The 12,500-nt window shown below is 33.9% G+C and overlaps 1 long non-coding RNA gene across 1 annotated transcript in view; it reads right to left on the bottom strand.

Moving 5' to 3' along the window:
• LOC137626061 (uncharacterized) overlaps window positions 1–12,500 on the bottom strand; it is a 228,800-nt gene that overhangs the window by 95,311 nt on the left and 120,989 nt on the right. The window contains exon 2 of the long non-coding RNA XR_011040972.1: window positions 10,777–10,830. This is a non-coding gene — a long non-coding RNA (uncharacterized lncRNA). The remainder of the gene's footprint in view (window positions 1–10,776; window positions 10,831–12,500) is intronic.

The raw sequence follows: 12,500 nt of genomic DNA, 5'->3' as shown, positions 1-12,500 counted from the left end.
TCTAACTTTTTCATTCATATTTCCATAATAAAAGGAAAGTTAAAGTTTAACCAATTCGGAAAAATAACGATAAGTATTTCATTAGATTATTCAAAACTCTACGAATTCCAAGTTTTACAAAAATGATTAGTAGTTCATCTCTTTTGTTGTTGGATACATGTTTGTTCTCTCTGAATAGGTATCTGGTTGTGATGGTCTAATATAAACGTCACTGCATGGCGTCGTGCCGGACTGCGGTTCGAGTCCCGCTTATGTTAGTTTTTTTTTTTTTTTTTTTTTTTTTTTTTATTTTTTTTTTTTTTTTCCAACCTCACCACCCTTGTGTGCCAAGGATGGGGGCCGGGTTTGGGGAGTCTGTAGGTCCACCTGAGTCATCAGCATGACTCAGCAGCCATTGCCTGGCCCTCCTTGGCCCTCCCTAGGGTGTAGAGGTGGCTTGGGCTCTGATCATATATATATATATATATATATATGTGTGTGTGTGTGTGTGTGGTCAGTCTCTAGGGCATTGTCCTGCTAGCTAGGGCAATATCACTTTCCCTTTCCTCTGCTATTCATGAGCGGCCTTTAAACCTTTATACTCTTACCGTAATTCTTTAACCTCACGAACACAATAAGATGTTGGAAAAGTTATTCATCTTCATCCGCTAACGAAGTTGGAATGAGGTTATATTTTCGCCCCTGTTTGTCCGTTCGTCTGTTTGTTTGTGAACAACTGCCTTGACACAATTTGACTCAATTTTACTCAAACTTTCCGGTGTTAATTTTTACGTTGAGTCGTGGAAATGATTTAATCTTGAAACTCCTAGGTCAAAGGTCAAGATCGCGCAAAAAGTCTACCAAAATGAACTGCTGTGGTGGAGGTCTGCATTCTGAGTGCTTTCCTAGTTTACCTTTGTATAGGGCAGTGACCACTGTTCTTATTTTTAGTGCAGTGCTTTGGCCTTTCTTAGAACAAACTGAAATTTTTTTCCAGGATCATAAAACCATTTGAAAAGGGTTGCTGTGCCCGATGTGGTAACGTCCCTAACTGATGGGGCTCGAGTCCAGCTCAAACTCGTTAGTTTCTTTGGTATCTGCAACCTCGCCATTCTTTTGAGTTAAATTTGGGGTTTAGGAGAGCCAATAGGTCCACCTGCTGAGTCATCATCAGACATTGCCTGACCCTCTTTGGTCCTAGCTTAGGTGGAGAGGTGGTTTGGGCTCGGATCATATGTATATATGGTCAGTCTCTAGGGCACTGTTACTGTCCCTTGCCTCTGCCATTCATGAGCGGCCTTTGTACCTTGAAAAGTTTATCATTTTTACAAGTGTACCCATTTCTTTTCTAATCTAATCTTGATGACCGACATTTCGTAATCTTGAATTGATTTGTTTGTTAGTATTGTTAGAGGCGTCTCTTTTGTCAAATGGTGCTTTTACAACTAGTGTTGTAGCTTAGCAAGTAATAATAATAATAATAATGATAATAATAATAATAATAATAATAATAATAATAATAATAATAATGATAATTATAATAATAATAATAATAATAATAATAATAATGATGATGATGATGGTGATGATGATGAAGCCACCTGTACAATAATAATAATAATAATAATAATAATAATAATGAAGGAGAATCGTGTTAGAAGATTATAATTTCTTTCTTTTTTATCTCTGAAGGTTTTAGTAAAACAGAATTGCAAAACATTAAGAAGATTTTATTAATATACAATAATTGCTAGTATAGTCCTTACACCCTTTAGATTAGCGGTAATTTGAAAAGCTTTAATATTAGTAATATCTATACTATTAATTTTATTTATAATATAAGATGTTTGGAAGGAAAGTGCCCTGCATCGAAATATCTGGAGTCAGAATTCAGAGAGGACTATGGAGATGATGAATGGGAGGAGGTTAGATTGTATATCTGTAACACTTTTGCTCGATAAAGTCTATACATTCTTCATTCATTCACGTACAACCGTCTGGTCTTTTCTAGGTTAAATAAAACTTCATTGACATATTAGAATATGTTGAAAAGGTTCCACAATGATGTAAGACGTCTATAATAACTAGGTGGTTTTTTTTTTTTTTTTTTTTTTTTTTTTTTTTTTTTTTTTTTTTTAGGTTATACAAAGAACTTTGTATAATTTACAAAAATACACCTAGTTTTTATACACGTCTTACATTATTGTGGAACCTTTTCAACATAATAAGGAAGTACATTACTTGTTTGCAGCACATTTTAGAATACTTTCCTCGTGTACATATTTGTCTCCTAAGATCTTACCGTTGGTTTCTCACACCAGAGTTCTTGCAGTGTGCCTTTATTTAACTCTATTTTTCAAGATTTTGGTTACACTGTTGTAAAAATAAGTAAACCCCGGAGGGGCCATGCTTCGGTAGTTTGTAGGTTTTTATGTATATAATTTGAGGTTATTCATGCTTAGATTTTGCAAGAAAATTATATTTTACGATAGTTGAAATAACGTTATAATGATATGCCTTTAACTTAAGATTATGAGCATTGAACCAGTGTAATGATAATGAGGCTTATTTGCAGCAATATGAAGCGGCAAAAGTGAATTTTATTTTTGCACTGCATTCCTCTATGATTCAAAATGCATATTGCACCCTACAATTAACAACAGGAATATTGATCAACTTTATACCAAGTTATCCAACTACTGAGACTTGGTAACAAAGTTATAAGACCTTTAATATACTTCTAAGGCATATAATCCTTGTTTTCGTGTCACGTATCTTATACTTATCTCTGCTAGACGCGAACATTAAATCATTCTCACGAAAAAAAGGATGTATTTAAAGGAAAGAAACCACACAACGGCCGCCACCATATTCATTCTAGCTTGGGCGGAGAGGGGCCTTGGGCGCTGATCATATGTATATGTGGTTAGTCTCTAGGGCATTGTCGTTCTCGATACAGCAATGTCACTGTCCCTTGCTCCTGCCATTCATGAGTGGCCTTTAAACCTGAACCTTTAAACTGCTGAATTGTGGCTGAATTCATGGATGAACTCCCTTTGCCGTAAAACTTCCATGATTTTAGTTATTTAGTTCACTTCAACAGAGGGCTTGTCAACAGCTTGTCTTTCCATCCTCTCATATTTTGTTGCTCTTCCTGGACAGAAAACTTTCTCCTGTTCATTATGTTTTCTTGCAGTAGTCAAACCCTTTTAAGATTACTTTTCCGAATATTTTATGGCACTTCCTACATGTTCACCCTTTTAACTAACCTTTTAAGTCAGGTTTACTCTTTTAAGTAACTTTTTTAGGACTTTTGACCAGCTTTTTAAGGCAGGATTACTCTTATAACTAACATTTTAAGGCAGGTTTACTCTTTTAAGTAACTTTTTTTAGGCAGGTTTACTCTTTCAACTAACTGTTTAAGGCAGGTTTACTCTTTTAACTAATTTTTCAAGGCAGGTTCACTCTTTTAACCAACTTTTTAAGGCAGGATTACTCTTATAATTAACATTTTAAGGCAGGTTTACTCTTTTAAGTAACTTTTTTTGGCAGGTTTACTCTTTCAACTAACTGTTTAAGGCAGGTTTACTCTTTTAACTAATTTTTCAAGGCAGGTTCACTCTTTTAACCAACTTTTTAAGGCAGGATTACTCTTATAATTAACATTTTAAGGCAGGTTTACTCTTTTAAGTAACTTTTTTTGGCAGGTTTACTCTTTCAACTAACTGTTTAAGGCAGGTTTACTCTTTTAACTAATTTTTCAAGGCAGGTTCACTCTTTTAACCAACTTTTTAAGGCAGGATTACTCTTATAATTAACATTTTAAGGCAGGATTACTCTTATAATTAACATTTTAAGGCAGGTTTACTCTTTTAAGTAACTTTTTTAGGCAGTTTTACTCTTTCAACTAACTGTCTAAGCAGGATATAATGGGATTACAAGTAGGATGATTTGATACATTTGTATATATATCTGGCTATTGCAACTGAATGCTTAACCAGGGTTTGCAAGGTATCACTGGAAAAGGGAGAATTTTCGAAGAATTTATTTGGAAGAATTAATGGCTATGTTGTATAAAAGTTAATTGTTAATAATTACAGGGGCATAATATTTCTCAGTACATCAGGGAAAGATGTATGCAGGATTTTGATTTAAAAAGCAAAACAGTTGAAAGAAAGATTATCAGGAGAACACTGTAGTTATCGTTTGTAAGGCGTAGATAAAGTGTTTATTGTAAAACATTTTTGTAAAGTTTGACCATTTAGGGGAAATATGTGTATAATATACATGGACTTGAAAAATATTTTTTGGTAGAATCAATTGGTAAGTAATGTGGATGGTTTTGACAATGCACCATAGGGGCGAAAAGTTGTTGGGAACAATTACAGCTATTTTTAATGGAAGTGAAGCTTGTGTAAGAATGTTTAAACTGAAAATGGACTATTTTTGTTTAAAGGACAGTCTGAGAAAAGGGTGTGTTATATCTCTGTGGCGTTAAGGTGCGTAGGAAGGTTGATGTCTTCAGTTGATACTAGATAGATTGAGGATAGAAGAGGTCGCATTAGGCAACCGACCCCTTCATGTATGGGTAACGGTGGGAATGAAGGAGATGAGATTAAGGACTGAAGACTTTGCATGGTAAGAGATTTGATAAAGAGGTGAAAGGTAAGGATAAATGCAAGCTATAGTAATGCTATGCCGGTAAATGGAAGCCAGTGAGGCTGGAACAATGCTCTAGTTGTACAAAGCCTCAGAGACTGGCCATGTATAGTGTACTATGTCCACCACCCAAGCCCCCTCCCCACTCAAGCAAGGACCAAGGTAATGGCTGCTGATGACTTAGCAGGTAAACCTATAGGCTCCCCCAAACCCCTCATCCTTAGTTCACAAAGTTGGTGAGGCTGCGGACGCTACAAGAAACTATCTAGCTTGATTGGGATTCGAACCCCCATTCAACAGATGGTCAGGCATGGATGTTTCCTGTAGGCTATATAGATAATTGACCTTCATTTTTCTCCTTTAGTTATCACGGCATAATGCACCTTATAGATGAACATCACAGCAGTAAACAATAACACACACTGCTTCTTGCTGCTGATGGGTTGGGTGGGGGGAGGGCAAATGCGTTATGCAAACTCACATCAGAGCGAAAGTTATAAGACTACAAAAGTAAAACTTTCCTTTTTTTCGAACATTCAGTCAGAATTTCAAATGATAAAAGTACCGAGATGAAGAATATTAAGCAAAACTTGTTGTGAGAGCAAAGTTTGTAAACCATTTTCCAGTAGCTGGCTTTTTAACTCGTCAAGAACAATTGTGAATTGCGAAGAATTGATAGAATAGAAGAATAACTGGAAGAGACAGGAAAGAAGAAAGGAATGTGGGTCTTGAGAATCCCAACAAAGGGTTCTGGAATGCAAAGGAATATGGGACCGAATAAAGCAATAATTATGATTAGCGAAGAATTGATAGTTTAAAAGAAAAACTGGAAGAGACAAGGAAGAAGAAAAGAAAGTGGGTTGTGAGAATCCCAACAAAGGGCTCTAAGAATACAATGGAATACGGGACCGTAGTATAAAGCAATGTGTAAAACAGGGGGCAAGAGCTGTCTTATGCCTCATTCGGGCAAATTGGTTTGCCCCTCATGTTGCGTGATGTGCATCTTGCTGCAATCACTTAAAGTGCACTGCAATCAGCTGCATTTATATATCTCACGTAAGTCGTCTTGCTCAGCTGCTGTTTATAACGTGACCAGTTCCTCCCCCCACCCCCACCCTGGGTTGTCATATCCCTCGGATGTGCTTTTAATGCTGCGGAAAAAGATGATGCCACGTCATGAGACTTGGGATCTTAAATCCCCATTTTCAAAGTCCTGTTGTTGGTTTTTGGGTGTGTCAGGGTATCGTCATTATGTAGGAAGCAGGTCCATGTTTGTGATTTCTTTAGAAGGGTATATATATATATATATATATACTGTATATATACTGTATATATATATATATGTGTGTGTGTGTGTATATATATATATATATATATACAGTATATATAGTAGGACATAGGTCACGGATTGCTCAGAATGCACCTGTAACGTTTGAAACGCTTCCAGATCTTAATTTATTTGAAATATGTTCATTATGAATATTACATCAGCACCAGTATGTTACAGGATATCATAATAGTCATATAGTTCGTTTATAGCCCATATTATTAGTTATTATACGAATCTGTTCTCTTTCTCTTTCATTTGGCCGTTTCATCATCACCATGCTGGCCATTGCGGATTGGTGAGGGTGGGAGATTCATGTCTGATCGGTCACAGCAAACTAACCTAGTATGGGGTGGCCCTTATTAGTACAGCTTCGCTAATTATGGGGATACACAAAACTTTTCACCACGTGAAGGTATCCCACTCAATAGGGGATATATATAAATAAACATATATATATATATATATATATACAGGTATATATATGTATATATATATATATATATATATTATATATATATATATATATATATATACAGTATATATGCATGTGTGTGTGTGTAAGTTTCACAAATACTTAAAAACTGAAATATCTTAAATACCACTTACAAAAAGCTCCAATTTAACACAATTATAAATTGAATAATATCGCTTGACACTTCAGGATTATTGCTGTTTCACTATTCTGAAATGACCCAGTATTAGAAGAAGCCGAACCCGATTTCTTATTTGATGATTGCAAGAATTAAATCCTAATCCTTTGTAACAGTTTACTTGTCAGTGGGAGAACTAGCTTTGAGGACGCTTGCCAGACTGGAGTTCGAATCCCTCTCAAACTCGTTAGTTCCTTTGATCAATGCAACCTCACCGTCCTTGTGAGCTAAGGATGGGGTGATTGGGGAAGCCTATAGCTCTATCTGCTGAGTCCTCAGCAGCCATTGCCCGACCCTCCTCGGTCCTAGCTTGGGTGGAGAGGGGGCTTGGGCGCTGGTCATATGCAATATGGTTAGTCTCTAGGGCATTGTCCTGCTTGATAGGGCAATGTTATTGTCTTTCGCCTCTGCCATTCATGAGCGGCCTTTAATAAAAACCTTTAATATTTATGAAAAAAAAATTTTGTTTTGTTTTTGTTTTGCCTGTCATTTAGCGAGAGGATATGGGAATTTTTTTTTTAATTAGTATCATTAAATATTTTCCTGATAATAGGTGATCTTGCGGTGTTTATTAATATTTCCTTCTGGTTTGGAGTTAATAATTTGTAAAAGGTTTTTCATTTGTTTTTAGTATTTAAAAAAAAAACCAGATAAATACATTTGTGTATCTAATCGGAAGGGCATTGTCCGACTTGATAGGGCCGCTCTTCCATTCATGAGTGGCCTTTAAACCTTTAATTACTCCAAATGCACTGTAGTGTGGACTTTGACAACCCAGTCAACGTCGTCTATAATTCAGTTTATCTATAGGGGTTTAGATACATTTCACACATACAGGCACACACGGATTCAACCCTTCCTACCACCTCTCCCTTTCTTAACTACAACACGGCTAGTCCCTCTCCCCCATACCCGAGGCACAGGGGAAGACCGGTTTGGCAATGTTGCTAAACGTAACAGGAAATATATATATATATATATATATATATACATACATAAATACACATTCGGTGATCGATCTATTCTGAAGAAGTGTTTTAATTCTTTCATTCTACCTTGGCTTAGTATTGTTCTCCTGTCTGGTCTTCAGCTGATGATTCTCATCTTAATTTGTTGGACAGAAACTTACGGTCTATTAAATTTCTTATTCCTTATCTAGATATTAATCTTTGGCACCGTCGTTCAATTAGTTCATTATGCATGTTGCATAAGATTTTTCATAATTCTGACCATCCTTTACATTCAGATCTTCCTGGACAATTCCATCCTGTTCGTAATACTAGGCAGACAGTTAATTCTAATAGCCAGACCTTCTCCATCATGAGGCTCAATATTACTCAGTATTCATAATTGGGTAGTTGAATCAGTAGAACTTCAAAAGTTCAAAGTTACAGCAAATGTTTTTTTGTTGAACCGGCGGACTTAAGTCTTTTTATAGTTTATATAAAATCAAAATCAAAATCAAACCATTGTTCTCTAGTCTTGGGTACTGCCATAGCCTCTGTACCATGGTTTTCCACTGTCTTGGGTTAGAGTTCTCTTGCTTGAGGGTACACTCGGGCACACTATTCTATCTAATTTCTTTTCCTCTTGTTTTGTTAAAGTTTTATAGTTTATATAGGAAATATTTATTTTTATATTGTTACTCTTCTTAAAATATTTTTTTTTCCTTGTTTCCTTTTCTCGCTGGGCTGTTTTCCCTGTTGGGCCCCCTGGGCTTATAGCTTCCTGCTTTTCCAACTGGGGTTGTGGCAAGTAATAATAATAATATATGTTTTGACGTTGTTACTGTTTTTAGAATGATTTATTGTTATTTTGTTCTCATCATTTATTTATTTCCCTATTTCCTTTCTTCACTGGGCTATTTTTCCCTATTGGAGCCGTTGGGCATATAACATCTTGCTTTTCTAACTAGGGTTATAGTAATAATAGTAATAATAATGATAATAATAATAATGATGATGATGATAATAATAATATGCATATCTATATATGTATATGCAGTATATATATATATATATATATACACATTATATATATATATATATATATATATACACACACATATGCATACATGTACATACATACATAGCCAGGTACTTGCTCTTCATTATATAAGGAAGATGTATGTTGAATGAATTACTTCCTTATGTACTTGCATCTTTCGATCCTTAAATGGTGCCTTGCAGTAGATTCAATCAATAAAAAAAGAAGAAAAAAAAAGAAGAATGATCATTTATCTCATCAAAGAAGAGCTATCATCTTACGGAGGGAGGTCAGTTAGCAACTTTTCAATTTCTCTTTAATAAGATCGTGATTTTTCGCTCTTTGAGGTTAATTACTTACTCATGTCGTTTGGAAAAAGAAGAGGCAAACTTTTGTTTTTCTTTCTTGTTGAAACGAGAAAAAGATTATTCAATTTCATCATCCGATAATAATTTCCGAAAGTTTGTGGAACATAAAATCGTTTAAAAGATTCCTTATGTCTGGGATTTATAAGGAAAGTTTATGGCTTGATTTATTTTGTTAAGATAAAGAAGGGGTGGTTTTAAAACTGTTCAATGCATATTAGTGTTGTTTCATGTTATTAGAGTCTATATATATATATATATATATATATATCATATCATATACATATGTGTATGTATAACTATATACTGTAGATACATATGTATGTATACACACACACACATATATATATATATATATATAATATATATATATATATGTGTGTGTGAGTGAATGTATGTGTATTATACATATATACACGCACCAAACAGAACCGGAATAGTAACATCCACTTTACTCACCACACCTAAATAGAAAGTGTGTGTTTACAAACAAAGGTATGTGTATATTCGTTAATTAAACCTCTTACAAATCTTTCTTAATATCGAAATTACCCCACTTTTGAATTAGATATACAGAAGGTAATTTTATATATGTACATCTACGTGGGTCAGGATTCGAGCCTATATGTCTTTCATCATCATCTCCTCCTACGCTTATTGACAGAAAGGGCCTCGGTTAAATTTCGCCAGTCGTCTCTATCTAGAGCTTTTAATTCAATACTTCTCCAGTCATCATCTCCTACTTCAGGCTTCATAGTCCTCATCCATGTAGGCATGGGTCTTCCAACTGTTCTAGTCCCTTGTGGAGCCCATTTGAAAGTTTGGTGAACTAATCTCTCTTGGGGAGTGCGAAGAGCATGTCATAATTATCTCCATCTACCCCTCATCATGATCTTACCCACACAAGGCACTCGAGTATTCTTTCTTTAGTTTCATTTCTAATCCTGGCCTGCTATTTAACTCTCAATATTCTTCTGAGGTCTCTGTTCTCAAATCTACAAAGTCTGTTGGAGATTGTTTCATTGTCATACCACGACTCATGTCCATACAGTAACACAGATCATATTAAACGGATATGTATTTACGGGCTGGTAACGCAAGAGCCCGTGTTGCAACTTTGATTTTGGGACAATCTAACAATAACAACAGCATCAGCCTATATCGAAATCAGCTTATCTCCATCACCAAAACTGATGTATATGGTGTTGATATATTGGATAGGTTTTGTAATATATGCTGCATGTATGAATTATATATTTTTAAACGTCAAGAACCAAATCGTTCAGATTTTGCGTTGACAAATTACATAAAAGAAAAAAGATCAGTGCATGGACGGTTACGCTGTGATGAAAGTGTAGCAGTATATATATATGTATATATATATATATATATATATATATCACAGAAATAGGTTATGAAACCGTTCAAAATAATTCTGGATTTTTCAAATCCAAATAAAATGTGAAATAATGGAAATTGAGCGCGTGTGTGCTCATATATATATATATATATATATATATACATATATATGTATGTATGTATGTATGTTTATATATAATATTTTACAAAATTTTGTATTATATATATATATTATAACATCTCTTGCTGTTAGGGTCAAAGTCAAACTAAAAATTTTTTTTTTTTTGATAAGATACATAAATGAAGAAATTTTTGTCGTTTATATTTAGTATTATGATATGTATCTATTAAAAACATTGATGCAACATGAAATTTATTCAATGAAAATTAGATATGATAAAAAATATAACCATTTAAAAAAAAATATATACGAAAAGTTTTTACTCACTCTCAATAGAAGATGCCGTTTGGTCACCTCATAGCTGTCCGCTTTGTCTGTCATCTGAAAGGAGAATGTGATCGGTCATTATAAGGTAATTTATCAGTTACTTTGAATGATTTTTATGTGATAAATAGGTTTTCTATAATTAGAGCCTCTAACCGTAAATGTAATTAGAGGTTTTTTGTATAAGTCTTTTTTTTTTTTTTTTTTTTTTTTTTTTTTTTTTTTTTTTTTTCCTAAACGCAGACGTAATCTGAGGTTTACTGTAAAAAGATCCTCTAAACGCATATGTAATTAGAGTTGTTTTTTTGTAAAAGAGCATCTAAACGTAGATGGGATCAGAATCGCACCTATTAATATTATGCAATTAATATACTAGTGTCATATCTATAAAGGGGATGAAATTTACATTTGAAAACATGAAAAGGAAATTGGTGTCGGTTTCAGGATAAAAATCTGTTGGTAATTTGAACAGTACAGGTATAATCACACATATAAAGTGATTCTTTCTTTCTTTAAAGTTGGGGGAACAGTAATATAACACTACTCCTGCTTAAGTCCACTTCGTGTACTCTCTTCTGAATTTTGAATGAGTTCCTTGTGTACACCAGCTTTTGGGTTTGGTTTATTTACGCAGCCACTTTTCTGTTTGTTAATTTTACCTGTTGAGCGTTTTCGGCCCAACATTCGTCGAATAATAACATTTTCTTATCAGGTTTCCTTTCCTGGTTGTTTTATTTCTAGTTCTTGTGGTTTTTATCTTTAGGGTTGAGGTGGCCGATGTGGTGCGTCCCTGACTAGTGAACGCCAGACTGGGGTTCTAGTCCCACTCAAACTCTTTAGTTCATTTGTTAGCTGCAACCTCACCATCCGTGTGAGTTAAAGGATAATCGGTTTTGGGAAGCTTATATGTCCATCTGCTGAGTCATTCGCAGCCATTGGCATTTAAAACCTTTAAATTGAACCAGTACAATTCCCGTTTTGGTCATCACCACTTAGGACTTTCATATTCACAGCATCTGAAAACTCAATTCTCATTTAGCTTTTAACACGATAAATTCTTGACGCTTGGTTTATTTTTTTTCTTCTGATTATTCTTATCAATCATAGCATGAACTTGTAATCTATATATATATATATATATATATATATATATATATATACACATATATATATATATATATATATATATATATAGGCCTATATATATATATATATGTATATATAGGCCTATATATATATATATATATAGGCCTATATATATATATATATATATATATATATATATATATATATACATACTCCAAAAACTGTTCCCATTTTAGTTTGCAATATTTATTATTGAAAGTAGATTGTTAGCCTTACTACCCTTTGTTTCTTATATATGGACATTTTAATTATACATGCATACATATATATATATATATATATATATGTATGTGATTGTGTGTATATACATAAATATATATATTATATATACACAAACACACATACACATGTATGTATATATATATATGTGTGTGTGTGTTTGTGTATATACACAAACGAACCACTTAAACCTCGTATTTCCAGTTTTAAGCTATGTGCATATTGAGGTTCTTGAAAACCAAATATTGAGAAGAAAATAATTCCATGCAATGAGGAACAGAAAAGTACATTTAGAGATATACTGTATGTATGTTTGAGGAACGAATTATAACAAGATTTGGTGAATTATTGTCTTTGTGCTC

The sequence above is a fragment of the Palaemon carinicauda genome, chromosome 33, assembly GCF_036898095.1.
Source record: "Palaemon carinicauda isolate YSFRI2023 chromosome 33, ASM3689809v2, whole genome shotgun sequence".
Taxonomy (NCBI): domain Eukaryota; kingdom Metazoa; phylum Arthropoda; class Malacostraca; order Decapoda; family Palaemonidae; genus Palaemon; species Palaemon carinicauda.
This window is presented reverse-complemented; position numbering and strand designations above follow the sequence as displayed.